The 15,321-nt window shown below is 39.7% G+C and overlaps 1 protein-coding gene across 2 annotated transcripts in view; it reads left to right on the forward strand.

The window, feature by feature from the left end:
- Positions 1-15,321, forward strand: part of Spata5 (spermatogenesis associated 5) — a 141,350-nt gene that overhangs the window by 38,215 nt on the left and 87,814 nt on the right. The window lies entirely within an intron of this gene.

The raw sequence follows: 15,321 nt of genomic DNA on the forward strand, positions 1-15,321 counted from the left end.
TAATAGAGAGAGATGACAGAGAGGAATGACTTAACCTACATAATTGGGATACCATGGTGGGCCCTGAGCAGATGCATCTTGCTTGCTTATTATACACATGCGTAATGGAAACCAGTGCTTTTGCTTCTGCATGGTTTTTTTGTTTGTTTGTTTTTTCCAGTCCTGGGGCTTGGACGCAGGGCCTGAGTACTGTCCCTGGCTTCTTTTTGCTCAAGGCTAGCACTCTGCCACTTGAGCCACAGTGCCACTTCTGGCAATTTTTTATATATATGGTGCTGGGGAATCGAACCCAGGGCTTCATGTATGTGAGGCAAGCACTCTTGCCACTAGGCCATATTCCCAGCCCTCTGAATGGTTTTAATTGTACTGGAGATTTTTGACTAAACAAGACTTAATTGCAAGCGTCACAGTTTGTTGAATATTTACAGACATGGAATTTTCAATTACATAGACTTTTTTGGGTAAGTTTACACTGTAAATTCTTTTTTTTTTTTTTTCTCAAATTTTTATTATCAAACTGACGTACAGAGAGGTTACAGTATCATACGTTGGGCATTGGATACATTTCTTGTACTGTTTGTTGCCTTGTCCCTCATGCCCCCCTCCCTACCCCCCTTTCCCTCCCCTCCCAGGTGTTCAGTTCACTTACACCAAACAGTTTTGCAAGTATTGCTTTTGTAGTTATTTCTCTTTTTTTACCCTGTGTCTCTCGAATTTGGTATTCCCTTTGAATTTCCTACTTCCAATACCAGTAAACACGGTTGTAAATTCTTTAAAAATGTATTTCAGTCAGAAAATAATATATACACCATATTTTTACTCAAACACATAGACACAGACAAACAGATACATTTTATTGGCTCATTATTCTACATTCCATTCCTTGAGATATATCTTACTTGATAGTTTTATATTTACTTTAGGAACAGATATTAATTACTTTCATATAACAAATTACAATATCACAACATTATACATCTACTTAGCAAATGCATATGTGTGTGTGTGTACTTAAATTTGAGGATGATACTACAGAAGTATATACCTAAACATGTTAAGTGTCAGTTTATTTTTAGAAATGATTTTAATATTACTACCATTTTTTGTGGAATGACTTATTTTTCTATCTTAGAACACTGACAATATTTGGCAATTTGAAAGCATAAAGGTTATTTTAGAAGTTTTTCATTTCTTTGCATTAGTTCAAATACATATATGAAGATATGTATGTATATTTGTTCTTTAAGAATCAGTATCTTCAACCTATTTTTGGTTATTTTTCTTCTCAAAATTTTAGAAACTATTGGGAAGATCATTTAGACTATGATTTTTGGTGAACCATGACTATTTTTAAAAATTACAATTTTGATCGTTAGAGTAATAGTGATTTCGAAATTTCTAAAGGCATTTTGTTTTTTGTTAGGTCTCTGTCCCTAACATATGGACATTGTTGTACAGGAAATCTCTCTGCTTTTTTATTTTAATTTAATTTATTTATTAATTGAACACAAATTTTTTTGGCAAGGTGTTGTGCAACAAGGGTACAGTAACAGTAGGGCAGTGTGTACATTTCTTGTGATATCTTACGCCCTGTTTTTCTTTCCCTTCTCTAGGTCAGGTAGACATATATACAATATACAATGTATCAAGAACATATACAGTAGCCACATGGCCAAGCCCAAGAAAATTCGCCTAGGGCTTTAAATGTAATGTTGATATTAGACAATTTGTGGACAGTAGTCTTATATGAACGTACATACATAGCTTTTGATCTATTGTATTCCACTGAGAGATTGATTTTTGACCTTTATATGTTGAATAGTTGTTGGGTTTTAGTTACGTACTGTTGGGTTGCTGCCCCAATCCTGTGGAAATAGCATTTGACAAGCAGTTTTTGGTTTCACAGACCTGGTCTCTCCTGTCTCTCTGTCTCCCTTTCTTAACAGTCATATAGCAGGGAGATCATGCCCCTTTGTTTTCTGTGTTCTAGGCTTGTCTCGCTCAACATTATTTGTTCGAGTTCTGACCATTTCCCTGCAAATAACGATATTTCACCATTCCTAATCTCTAGGTAGTATTCCATTGTGTATAGGCACCATCTTTTTTGGATCCATTCATCTGTGGAGGGTCATCTCGGTTGTTTCCATATTTTGGCTATTGTGAATTGTGCCACGATAAACATGGAAGAACAAATGTCTTTTTTTTTTCTTTTTTTTTTTTCGGCCAGTCCTGGGGCTTGGACTCAGGGCCTGAGCACTGTCCCTGGCTTCTTTTTGCTCAAGGCTAGCACTCTGCCATTTGAGCCACAGGGCCACTTCTGACCATTTTCTGTATGTGTGGTGCTGGGGAATCGAACCCAGGGCCTCAAGTATATGAGGCAGGCACTCTTGCCACTAGGCCATATCCCCAGCCCCACAAATGTCTTTTTGATATCGTGGGACTTGCTGTTTAGGATAGATGCCTAGGAGTGGTATGGCTGGGTCATAGGGTAGGTCTATATTGAGCTTTTTGAGAAACCTCCATACTGTTCTCCAAAGTGGTTGTACTAATTTGCACTCCCACCAACAATGGAGAAGGGTTCCTCTTTCCCCGCACCCCCTCCAGCATTTGTTGTTGCCTGAGTTCAGAGTATAGGCCATTCTAACTGGGGTGAGGTGGTATCTCAGAGTTGTTTTTATTTGCATTTCCTTTACTAGCAGGGATGTTGAGCATTTCCTCATGTGTTTCTTTGCCATTTTTATTTCTTCTCTTGTGAAGTCTCTCTTCAGCTCCTTTGCCCATTTCCTAATTGGTTTATTGGGCTTGGAGGGGTTTAGTTTTTTGAGTTCTCTGTAGATGACAGATATTAGGCCTTTGTCTGTTGCTGTGCTGGTAAAGATCCTTTCCCATATCGTTGGCTGTCTTTCTATTTTGGTGGCTATGTCCTTAGCTGTGCAGAAACTTTTTAATTTATAGTAGTCCCATTTGTCAAGTCTCTCCCCTATTTGTTGTGCCCCTGGGACTCTATTCAGGAAGTTCCTTCCTGTGCCTATAAGTTCTAGCGTCTTTCCTTTTTTTTTTTTTTGGCCAGTCCTAGGCCGTGAACTCAGGGCCTGAGCACTGTCCCTGGCTTCTTTTTTGCTCAAGGCTAGCACTCTGCCACTTGAGCCACAGCACCACTTCTGCCCATTTTCTGTATATGTGGTGCTGGGGAATCGAACCCAGGGCTTCATGTATATGAGGCAAGCACTCTTGCCACTAGGCCATATTCCCAGTCCCTAGCGTCTTTCCTACTCTGTCCTTCAGTAGTTTCAAGGATTCAGGTCTGATATTGAGGTCCTTGATCCATTTTGAGTTGATCTTGGTGCATGGTGATAGGCTTGGGTCTACTTTGAGTTTTCTGCATATGGCTGCCCAGTTCTCCCAGCACCAGTACTTGAAGAGGCTATGTTTATTGCATTGTATGTCTTTAGCACCTTTGTCGAATATCAGCTGACTATAAGAGTGCAGTTTTATTTCTGGATCTTCAATTCTAATACCAATACCAGGTTGTTTTTGTTATGATGGCCCTGTAGTAGAGCTTGAAGTCTGGTATTGTGATACCTCCTGCACTGCTTTTTTTTGCCTAGAATTGCTTTGGCTATTCTAGGTCTTTTGCTGTTCCATATGAATTTATGGATTGCTTTCTCTATTTCAGTGAAGAATGTGACTGGGATTTTGTTAGGGATTGCATTGAATTTGTATAACAATTTGGGCAATATGGCCATTTTCACTATATTGATTCTGCCTACCCATGAGCATGGGAGGTCTTTCCATCTCCTTGTGTCTTCTTTGATTTCCCTTATTAGGTTTTTATAGTTTTCGTTAAATAGGTCTGTCACATCCTTGGTTAAGTTGATCCCTAGGTACTTTATTCTTTTTTTAGCTACTGTAAATGGAATTGTTTCCATAATTTCCTTTTCTGTTTGTATATTGCTGGTGTACAGAAAAGCTGCTGACTTTTGTGGGTTGATTTTGTATCCTGCTACTTTGCCAAATTGGTTTATTAGGTGTAGGAGTTTGGGGACTGAGTTTTTTGGGTCCTTCAGATATAAGATCATGTCGTCTGCGAATAGAGATAACTTGATTTCTTCCTTGCCCATGTGGATCCCTTTGATGTCCTCCTCTTGCCTTATTGCTATGGCTAGGGATTCCAGCACTATGTTGAAAAGAAGTGGGGAGAGTGGGCATCCTTGTCTTATTCCTGAGTTTAGGGGGAATGATTTAAGTTTCTCTCCATTAAATATGATGTTAGCAGTTGGTCTGTTGTATATGGCTTTTATTGTTTTGAGTAATGTTCCATCTATTCCTGTTCTCTCCAGAGCTTTTAATAAGTATGGATGTTGTATTTTGTCAAAGGCTTTTTGGGCATCAACTGAGATAACAATGTGATTCTTAATTTTAGTTCTGTTTATGTGCTGAATTAACGTTGCTTGATTTACGGATGTTGAACCATCCTTGTGACTTTGGGATGAAGCCTACTTGGTCATGATGTATAATTTTCTTGATCAGTTTCTGGATCCTGTTAGCTAATATTTTATTGAGGAGCTTTGCGTCTGTGTTCAATAGTGATATTGGTCTGAAGTTCTGTTTTCCTCTGCTTTTTATTGTCATCTTTATTTCATTGTTTCTGTCTTTGCATACTCATATGGAATATTTTCTGTCTACATGGAAATAAAAGTGCATTTGATGAGGACCTAGTTCACAGCTTTCTAGATTTTAATCTGAAAGGAGGACCCACATACTTTCTTAGAAAGTAGGATCTTACTCGATTTTTGATGTGAAATACTAGTTATGGATGCTACTTAGTATAGCTTCTTGGACAGTTCTAGGATTACTTAGAAATACGTTACCTATTTTAAATATGAAGCCTTTCATAACTTTGAATAATTTTACTTTTAGTCCTCACAGTATAAGAAAATGGTGATTCTTATTCTTTGAAAGGTCTATCTTATACTTCATTCATAGAAAATCTCAACATTAACTTTTTTGAGTTTTTTTAATTAAAATTTTAAGTCTTCTTTTTTTTATTTGTTTATTAATTGAACGCAAATTTTTTTACAAGGTGTTGTGCAAAAAGGGTACAGTTACATAGTAGGGCACTGTGTACATTTCTTGTGATATCTTACATCCTGTTTTTCTATCCCTCCCCTAGGTCAGGTAGACATATATACAATATACAATGTATCAAGAACATATACAGTATTCACAGACTTGGTCTCTACTGTCTCTCCGTCTCCCTTTCTTAACAGTCATATATCAGGGAAATCATGCCCCTTTGTTTTCTGTGTTCTAGGCTTGTCTCACTCAACATTATTTGTTCGAGTTCTGACCATTTCCGTGCGAATAACAATATTTCACCATTCCTAATCGCTATGTAGTATTCCATTGTGTATAAGTACCATATTTTTTGGACCCATTCGTCTGTGGAGGGGCATCTGGTTTGTTTCCATATTTTGGCTATTGTGAATTGTGCCGCGATAAACATGGAAGTACAAATGTCTTTTTGATATCTTGGGACTTGCTGTTTAGGATAGATGCCTAGGAGTGGTATGGCTGGGTCATAGGGTAGGTCTATATTGAGCTTTTTGAGAAACCTCCATACTGTTCTCCGAAGTGGTTGTACTAATTTGCACTCCCACCAACAATGGAGAAGGGTTCCTCTTTCCCCGCACCCCCCCCCCCCCAGCGTTTGTTGTTGCCTGAGTTCAGAGTATAGGCCATTCTAACTGGGGTGAGGTGGTATTGCAGGGTTGTTTTTATTTGCATTTCCTTTACTAGCAGGGATGTTGAGCATTTCCTCATGTGTTTCTTTGCCATTTTTATATCTTCTCTTGTGAAGTCTCTCTTTATCTCTTTTGCCCATTTCCTAATTGGTTTATTGGGCTTGGAGGGGCTTAGTTTTTTGAGTTCTCTGTAGATGACCGATATCAGGCCTTTGTTAGTTGCTGTGGTGGTAAATATCCTTTCCCATATCGTTCGTTGGCTGTCTTTCTATTTTGGTGGCTATGACCTTAGCTGTGCAGAAACTTTTTAATTTGTAGTAGTCCCATTTGTCGAGTCTTTCCCCTATTTGTTGTGCCCCTGGGACTCTATTCAGGAAGTTCCTTCCTGTGCCTATAAGTTCTAGTGTCTTTCTTACTCTGTCCTTCAGTAGTTTCAAGGATTCAGGTCTGATATTGAGGTCCTTGATCCATTTTGAGTTGATCTTGGTGCATGGTGATAGGCTTGGGTCTACTTTGAGTTTTCTGCATATGGCTGCCCAGTTCTCCCAGCACCAGTAGTTGAAGAGGCTATGTTTATTCCATTGTATTTCTTTAGCTCCTTTGTCGAATATCAGTTGGCTGTAAGAGTGCGGTTTTATTTCTGGGTCTTCAATTCTCATCTATTGGTCTTCTGATCTGTTTTTATACCAATACCATGCTGTTTTTGTTATGATTGCCTTGTAGTAGAGCTTGAAGTCTGGTATTGTGATACCTCCTGCACTGCTTTTTTTGCCTAGAATTACTTTGGCTATTCTAGGTTTTTGCTGTTCCATATGAATTTATGGATTGCTTTCTCTATTTCAGTGAAGAATGTGACTGGGATTTTGATAGGGATTGCATTGAATTTGTATAACAATTTGGGCAATATGGCCATTTTCACTATATTGATTCTGCCTACCCATGAGCATGGGAGGTCTTTCCATCTCCTTGTGTCTTCTTTGATTTCCCTTATTAGATTTTTATAGTTTTCATTAAATAGGTCTGTCACATCCTTGGTTAAGTTGATCCCTAGGTACTTTATTCTTTTTTTGGCTACTGTAAATGGAATTGTTTCCATAATTTCCTTTTCTGTTTGTGTATTGCTGGTGTACAGAAAAGCTGCCAACTTTTGTGGATTGATTTTGTGTCCTGTTACTTTGCCAAATTGGTTTATTAGGTGTAGGAGTTTGGGGACTGAGTTTTTTGGGTCCTTCAGATATAAGATCATGTCGTCTGCGAATAGGGATAACTTGATTTCTTCCTTGCCGATGTGGATCCCTTTGATGTCCTCCTCTTGCCTTATTGCTATGGCTAGGGATTCCAGCACTATGTTGAAAAGAAGTGGGGAGAGTGGGCATCCTTGTCTTATTCCTGAGTTTAGGGGGAATGATTTAAGTTTCTCTCCATTTAATATGATATTAGCAGTTGGTCTGTTGTATATGGCTTTATTGTTTTGAGTAATGTTCCATCTATTTCTGTTCTCTCCAGAGCTTTTAATAGGTATGGATGTTGTATTTTGTCAAAGGCTTTTTGGGCATCGACTGAGATAACAATGTGATTTTTAATTTTAGATCTGTTTATGTGGTGCATTACGTTGATTGATTTATGGATGTTGAACCATCCTTGTGACTGTGGGATGAAGCCTACTTGGTCATGATGTATGATTTCCTTGATCTGTTTCTGGATTCTGTTAGCTAATATTTTATTGAGGAGCTTTGCATCTGTGTTCATTAGTGATATTGGTCTGTAGTTCTCTTTTTTTTGTTGGGTCTTTGCCTGGTTTGGGAATGAGTATGATATTAGCTTCGTAGAATGAGTTTGGGATTTCTCCCTCTGTTTCTATTTCGCGGAAGAGTTTGAGGAGTATTGGTATTAGCTCCTCACTAAAGGTTTTGTAGAATTCGTTGGTGAATCCATCTGGGCCTGGTTTTTCTTAGTAGGGAGGTTCTTGATTACCTCCTGTATCTCACTGTAAGTTATTGGTTTATTTAGTTTATTTATTTCTTCTTGGTTCAGTTTGGGCAGTTTGTACTTCTCTAAGAATTGATCCATTTCTCTAAAATTATTGTTTTTTGCTGAGTAGAGGTTTTGGAAATAGCTCCTTATGATTGTTTGAATATCGTGTGTACTTGTTGTAATTTTTCTGGTGTAGTCCTTGATTTTACGTATATGAGTCTCTTCTCTTCTTTTTTTGGTAAGTCTTGGAAGGGGTCTGTCAATTTTGGTTATTTTCTCAAAGAACCAGCTTTTAATCTTATTTATTTGTTGAATGGTCTTTCTATTTTCAATCAGATTAATCTCTTCTTTCATCTTTGTGATCTCTCCCCTCCTAATCGTTTTAGATTCTGTCATTTCTTGTTTCTCCAGTTGTTTTAGTTTCATCTTGAGGTTATTCACCTGCTCTGCTTCCATTCTTTTAATGTGAGTGCTGAGGGCAATAATCTTGCCCCTCAGTACTGCCTTAGCTGTGTCCCATAGGTTTCTTTGTGATGTGTTTTCATTGTCATTGTGGCTTATGAATTCGTTGATTTCATCTTTAATTTGGTCTGTGGCCCAAGTGTTGGATAGCAGCATGGGGTTTAGCCTCCAAGAGTGTGTATAGCCTCTGTGGTATCCTTTGTTGTTGAGGGTTACCTTTAATCCACTGTGATCAGATATAATACATGGGATGACGTCAATACTTTTGTATTTGCTGAGGTTCTTTGTGTGGGCTATGATGTGGTCTATTTTGGAATATGATTCATGGGCTGCTGAAAAGAAGGTGTATTGGGTCTCTGTAGGGTGGAAGGTTCTATATAGGTCTGTTAGATCCATTTGGGAAATGGTGTTATTCAGGTCCTCAGCTCCCTTACTAATCCTCTGGGTGTTGGATCTGTCTCTTGGAGAGAGAGGGGTATTAAAGTCACCCACTGTGATTGTGTTTGCATCTCTCTTGTTCTGTAATTCTGTGAGAATTTCCTTGACATATGTAGGGCCTCTTTTGTTCGGTGAGTATACATTTATCACCGTGATGTCTTGATTCTGGATTTTTCCTTGTATTAATATGTAGTGTCCTTGTTTGTCTTTTTGATTTGACTTTAATGAGAAGTCCAGCTTGTCTGAGATATCAATGACTACACCCGCCGTTTTGGTGGGTGCATTTGCTTGGTAGATCTTGCTCCATCCTTTCATTCGAAGCCCGTTTTTGTCCCTTGCTGTAAGGTGGGTCTCTTGTAGACAGCAGATGTCAACTTTGTTTGCGAATCCATTCTGCCAGTCTGCTCCTCTTTATCAGGGAGTTTAAACCATTTATATTTAAAGAGATCAAGGATACGGGTGTTTTTTTCTACTTCCATTTTCTTGTTGGGCTGTTTTTTCCTCTTTTTTTTTTCTTGTCTTTAGTGAGCTGTTCTTTCTGTTGGACTTGGCTATTAAAGTTTCTTTCTGATTCTGTCTGTGTGTCTTTAACAATCTCTGTTGGGTGGGGCTCCCCTCTTAGAATTCGCTGTAGGGCTAGTTTTTTTATTCACATACTCCTTTAGCTCTTCTTTGGTGGGGAATGATCTGGTTTTCGCTTCGAATGTGAACTGCAATTTCGCTGGATATTTGATCCGAGGTTGCAAATTGTTAGCCTGAAGTACTTGGATGGTGTTCTTCTACTCACTTCGAGCTTGGTAAATTTGTGTGGATAAGTCAGATGTTATTCGAATCCTCTTCCCGTTGTACAAAGTTTCTTTCTTCGCTTTGGCTGAATTCAGAATTTGCTCTTTAATCTTGAGGTCTGTAGTCTTGAATATTATGTGCCTTGGAGTGGCTTTTCTGGGGTCTGGCCTGCTAGGTGTCCTATAGGCTTCGGTTGCCTGGATTGGGTCCCCTGTGAGATTTGGGAAGTTTTCTGCAATAACTATTGAAAATATGTTTAAGCCCTCTGCTCTGGTATTCGGCTCCCTCTTCTATTCCAATTATGCGCAGATTATATCTCTTGTCTTTGTCCATTAGTTCCTGGATTAGTCTGCCCTGAAGTTTCACCTTTTCTTGGAGTGTGGCCATTTTCTGGTTGTCGTCGGCTGCTTCATCGTCCAGGCGAGAGATTCTGGATTCAATATGGTCCACTATTTGTGTCATGGTTTCTTTTGCGGAGTTTATGGATGTCAGAGAGCTATTTATGGTTGTCATATCATCTCTGATCATGGAAATTTCTTCCTTTAAAGAGTTGTATTTTAAATCTATTTTTCATGCATTTCAATTCTCAGGATGTGCAGATTTTCTTTAAAGCAGGCTTGCATTGTATCCATTTTGGCTTCCATTTCTTTAAAGGAGGCTTGCATTTTTTCCATTTTTGCTTCCATTTCTTTCTTGGCTTCCTGGGTGTCCTTCAAGATTTCCTCTCTAAACTCCTGGAATTGTTTTCTGATTTCATTTCTGACACTTTCCATCATTTCTGTTAACATGGCCTCATTTGCTTTTTTAGTCTCCATCTCCTCTTCAGTCATGCTACTTTTTGGAGCTGGCGAGTTGGCTTGCCCTTTGATTTACTGTGTTATGTTTCTTTGTGATTTGCGCATCTGGAGATCTGTGGATAGCTTCTCAGGTTTGGTTTGTAGCTCTTCCCTCCCTCCTGTGTAGGCATGTCTATGGCAGCAGGTGCTGCTGCTGTGGCCCCGCCCACCAGTGCAGAGTACGCCTACCAGAGCGGGCTCTGTCGCCAGGGGCCCCGCCCTCCTGTGCACTGTGCGTCCACTACAACAGGCACTTTAGGGGGGTATGCCTCCCAGAGCGAGCCCCGGGTTGTTGGGTTGTGTTTGCGCCCTCCCGCGAGTCCGTGGGGGGGGGGGCGGTATGTGTGGGGCCCAGTGGGATCGACTGTCCAGGTGTGGGTTCGCACCCTCTGACCTCGCCTCCGCTGCGAGCGGGGGACGTGATCAGGCCCAGTTGTCCCTGCTGTGCTGGTATTACCCACCAGCGCCTGTGATTTTAGTTGTAAGAGTCTGCCAGGTCCAGGCGCCTTGGGTGGGGCTTGCACTGCTGTCCGTCCTCTGGCCCCTTTTGGGAAGGGGGCGGGGCTGGTTCTGCCAGTTCAGGAACCTGTGGTGCCTTGGTGCTGCTCCGCCCTTCCCCTGCTAAACGGACTTCCCAGCAACCCCCAGAAACCGAAGGGAGCTTCCTGCCTGATTTGGGGGTTCTTTGTTCCCATGGGGTGGGGAGGGGGAGGGAGGGAGATCTACCTTCTTTGTAGTGCTTGGGTCTCTGATAGCTGCTCTCCTGTTGGGTGAGGGGGTAATGGGGGACTCACTGATCCTGCATTGTGTATGTGTCCCGCGCAGCTGTTAGTTCCTCAGGGGGTGGCTCAGGAAGTGTCATGGTGGCTTCCCCAGTTCCCTCCTTCTGCTGTGCTGGGTTGGGTTTCCCTGTCTGAACCTGGTGTGGACCTGAACTTCTCGTCACAGCAGTTGTGTATCTTGGTCCGCACCCTCCCTAGTGACCGTGGGGTCTCCCGATATCTGGATTCTGCACTCCCGGCAGCCTGTCTGCCGATCGCTGGGTTCCCCTTTCCCAGCCTGGCCCTGTTTGGGCCAGAGTCGGCTGGTGGGGGGAGGGTGCCCCGGAGATTCTCCGGTGTAGGTTTTCGGCTCTTCTTTTTTGCTCCTTTTTGTTTTCCTGCGTTTCTCCACTGCTTCTGGCTGCTGGTTTTGCTTGGTTCTTGATGGGGTGTTGGGTGTTGGAGTTCCCAGCTCGCTATTCAGTTGGAGCTAGTCGGGGTGCCTCCCTACTCTGTCGGTGCCATCTTTCTCTCCTCCCTTAAGTCTTCTAATTATAGAAAGGGTAAGTGATTTCAAGATATTGTCTTAACAACTAGAGTTCATAACCTACTTAGAAATCTACTAGTCCTAATTATCAGTTTTAATGTATATTTTATTCTCTATAAAGCTTAATATAGTTTGACAGTATTAGTTTTTAATCTACAAGAAGGATATTTTAATGAATAATTGGTGTTTATTTCTTCAACTTTATGTTTAAAATTTTTCAAAATAACCAGTTAGGAACTTAAAAAATGGTCTGGTTAATCCTTACAATGAGATTTAAATAGTTATATCATTCAGATTATGATGTGGAAAAGAAGTCAGTATAGTTGTTAGTTCATACTACTTGTTCTAGATTTAACTTTCTGTGCTAGAAAAATTTTGCTTTTTGCTTAGAACATGCATGTATGCTTGCTTTCTAAAGGGACTTGGGTGCTATAATTAAGTTTGACTACTTAGAAATAACAAATCAGATAAATTTTAAAGATGATCCCAAAAAAATCCTACCCTAGAATTTTCTCATTAGAAATATGTATTTTAAAGACATTTTAAAGATAGTGAAACTCCCTAATACTTTTTACTATGGTCATTACCTTTATTTCCTAAGATAAACAATTTTAATACAAGACTTTGAAATTTCTTTCTTTAAATTTGTGAAGAAACCCTCCAGTTTTCCCAGTGTATCTTTTCTAACTAGGGAAGGGCTTATTAAGGGATGTACTAGTTTAGCCACAACCCTAGCTACTGTGAGCAGTTGGCAGATCTAAAAGAACCCTATTGTGAATCTTAAGTCTTCTCCTAGAGGGTTCTTGTCATTTGGGCTCATTTAGAGTCTGAACCGTGTTTTAAAAAATTACTATTAGCATACATTAGTTTTGAAAGGGGAGGTTTCATTGTGCCATTTCCATACATGTATACAAGTATCCTAAGCATCCTCACCCCTCTGTCATGCTCCCTTATCCATTCTTCCTTTTTAGGGTCTTTGTTTTGTTTTGCTGTAATTTTGAAACTCTTCACTTCTCAAATAGTGTCCTATTTGTCTCATTTGCAGTAATTGACGTCAATGTTAAGTAAAGATATATTTAATTTTATTACTGTTTGAATGACCATTAAGAAATAACTAACAATAACTGGTGATTTGTCCCAAAAAGGATAGTTAATATGCCACTGTTAGGTTCACAACGTTATTTAAAACTTGGATTCACTTTAAATTGGCATTGTTTCTACAATATGGAAGCTGGCTTACATATGCACTGTTAATTTTTTTATGTGAGCACCAGCTGATAAAGCTAATATATAAAAAGATGTCTTGACATGAGAATATTTAATATTTCATATTACAATAGTGGGTTCAGTAAAAAAAGTTATAGTAACTATAGTAACAAAACTTTTGGCATTTAGTATCTCAGAAGACCTAGATTTAGAACAAGAAGGATGGAGCTGGGTACTGGTGATGCACGCCTGTAATCCTAGCTACTCAGGAGGCTGAGATCTGAGGATTGCAGTTCAAAGCCAGCCTGAGCAGGAAAGCCTGTGATACTCTTCTCTTCAATTAACCACCAGAAATCTGGAAGATGCACTGTGGCTCAAGTGGTAAAGCGCTAGCTTTGAGCTGAAGAGCTCAGGGACAGCGCCCAGGCCGTGAGTTCAAGCCCCACAGAAAACAACAACAAAAGAACAAAGATATTTTTAGACGTGGAAGAACCGTAATAGAAAAGAAACAACTTTTGTACATGTTAAACAGAATTTCTTTTTCTTTTTGTTGGTTGTAGGGCTTGAACTCCAAGCCTGGGTGATGTTCCTGAGTTTTGTTTTTTTTGTTCAAGTCTAGTGCTCTACCACTTTGAGCCACAATGCACCTTCCAGTTTTCTGGTAGTTAACTAGACAGAGTCTCATAGACTTTCCTATCTGAGCTTGCTTTGAACTGAGATCTTAGCCTCCTGAGTAGCTAGGATTTCAGGCATGAGCCACCAGCTCCCAGGAAACAACTTTTTTTAGATAGGCTCCTTGCTGTCTGTTCACTCGTAATTGAGGCGGGAGAAACATTTAACTAAATAATTAATATAATAAAATGGGTCACATTCACAATGAGGAGTCCTTGATTTTTTTAGTGTATGAAAAAGAAGAAAAAAAAGAGTGGAGATGATTACAATTTTTACTTCAAATGATTGGCAGATGGAAGTAGTATCAGGAACAAACAAGTTGGGGGTGAACGATAGATGCCAAATTTTGAAATGCTTTTGGGAACAGAATGGTAGATATGGCCTACCGCAGTTGTAGCTCAGGAGAATAATAATTTGTAGAGGTGAGTAAATAATGCTGCAGTGAACATAATTGTGCTGGTAGCTTTAGTATGGGCTTGTTTGTGGTCCTTTGGGTAAATGCCCAAAAGTAGGGTTGCTGGATCATAGGTAACTGTAACCTCTCTGTATATCACCTTGACAATAAAAATATTTTTTTAAAATTGTAGAGGTGAAAACACATGGAAATTGAGAAACAGCTATTGGAGATGGTTTACATAACTCAGTAAAGGAGATTGAACAAGTGATCACCAGTAACAGGTGTTTATGGCTTGTGCATATGTGTATTTGCACACATTGTTTAATTCTACCCACCATGGTACCTGCAGTGAAATTTCTGAAGAATCCCGTCACTTTATTTTCCCTGAATGAATGAATTGTGGGGAAGACTTGTTTATACCTTTTTTTTTTTTTTTTTTTATTAATTGGACATAAATTTTTTTACAAGGTGATGTGCAAAGAGGGTGAGGGTGCAGTTACATAGTAGGGCAGTGTGTACATTTCTTATGATATCTTACAACCTGTTTTTCTATCCCTTGTCTAGGTCAGGTTGACATATATGCAATATACAATGTATCAAGAACATATACAGTATTCACAGACTTGGTCTCTACTGTCTCTCCGTCTCCCTTTGTTAACAGTCATATATCAGGGAGATCATGCCCCTTTGTTTTCTGTGTTCTAGGCTTGTCTCACTCAACATTATTTGTTCGAGTTCCGACCATTTCCCTGCAAATAACAATATTTCACCATTCCTAATCGCTATGTAGTATTCCATTGTGTATAGGTACCATATTTTTTGGATCCATTCGTCTGTGGAGGGGCATCTGGGTTGTTTCCATATTTTAGCTATTGTGAATTGTGCCGCGATAAACATGGTAGTACAAATGCCTTTTTGATATCTTGGATTTTGCTGTTTAGGATATATGCCTAGGAGTGGTATGGCTGGGTCATAGGGTAGGTCTATATTGAGCTTTTTGAGAAACCTCCATACTGTTCTCCAAAGTGGTTGAACTAATTTGCACTCCCACCAACAATGGAGAAGGGTTCCTCTTTCCCCACAGCCCCTCCAGCATTTGTTGTTTCCTGAGTTCAGAGTATAGGCAATTCTAACTGGGGTGAGGTGGTATCTCAGGGTTGTTTTTATTTGCATTTCCTTTACTAGCAGGGATGTTGAGCATTTCCTCATATGTTTCTTTGCCATTTTTATATCTTCTCTTGTGAAGTCTCTCTTTAGCTCTTTTGCCCATTTCCTAATAGGTTTATTGGGCTTGGAGGGGCTTAGTTTTTTGAGTTCTCTGTAGATGACCGATATCAGGCCTTTGTCTGTTGCTGTGCTGGTAAATATCCTTTCCCATATCGTTGGCTGACTTTCTATTTTGGTGGCTATGTCCTTAGCTGTGCAGAAACTTTTTAATTTGTAGTAGTCCCATTTGTCGAGTCTTTCTCCTATTTGTTGTGCCCCTGGGACTCTATTC

This window comes from Perognathus longimembris, chromosome 24 (assembly GCF_023159225.1).
Source record: "Perognathus longimembris pacificus isolate PPM17 chromosome 24, ASM2315922v1, whole genome shotgun sequence".
Classification (NCBI taxonomy): Eukaryota; Metazoa; Chordata; class Mammalia; order Rodentia; family Heteromyidae; genus Perognathus; species Perognathus longimembris.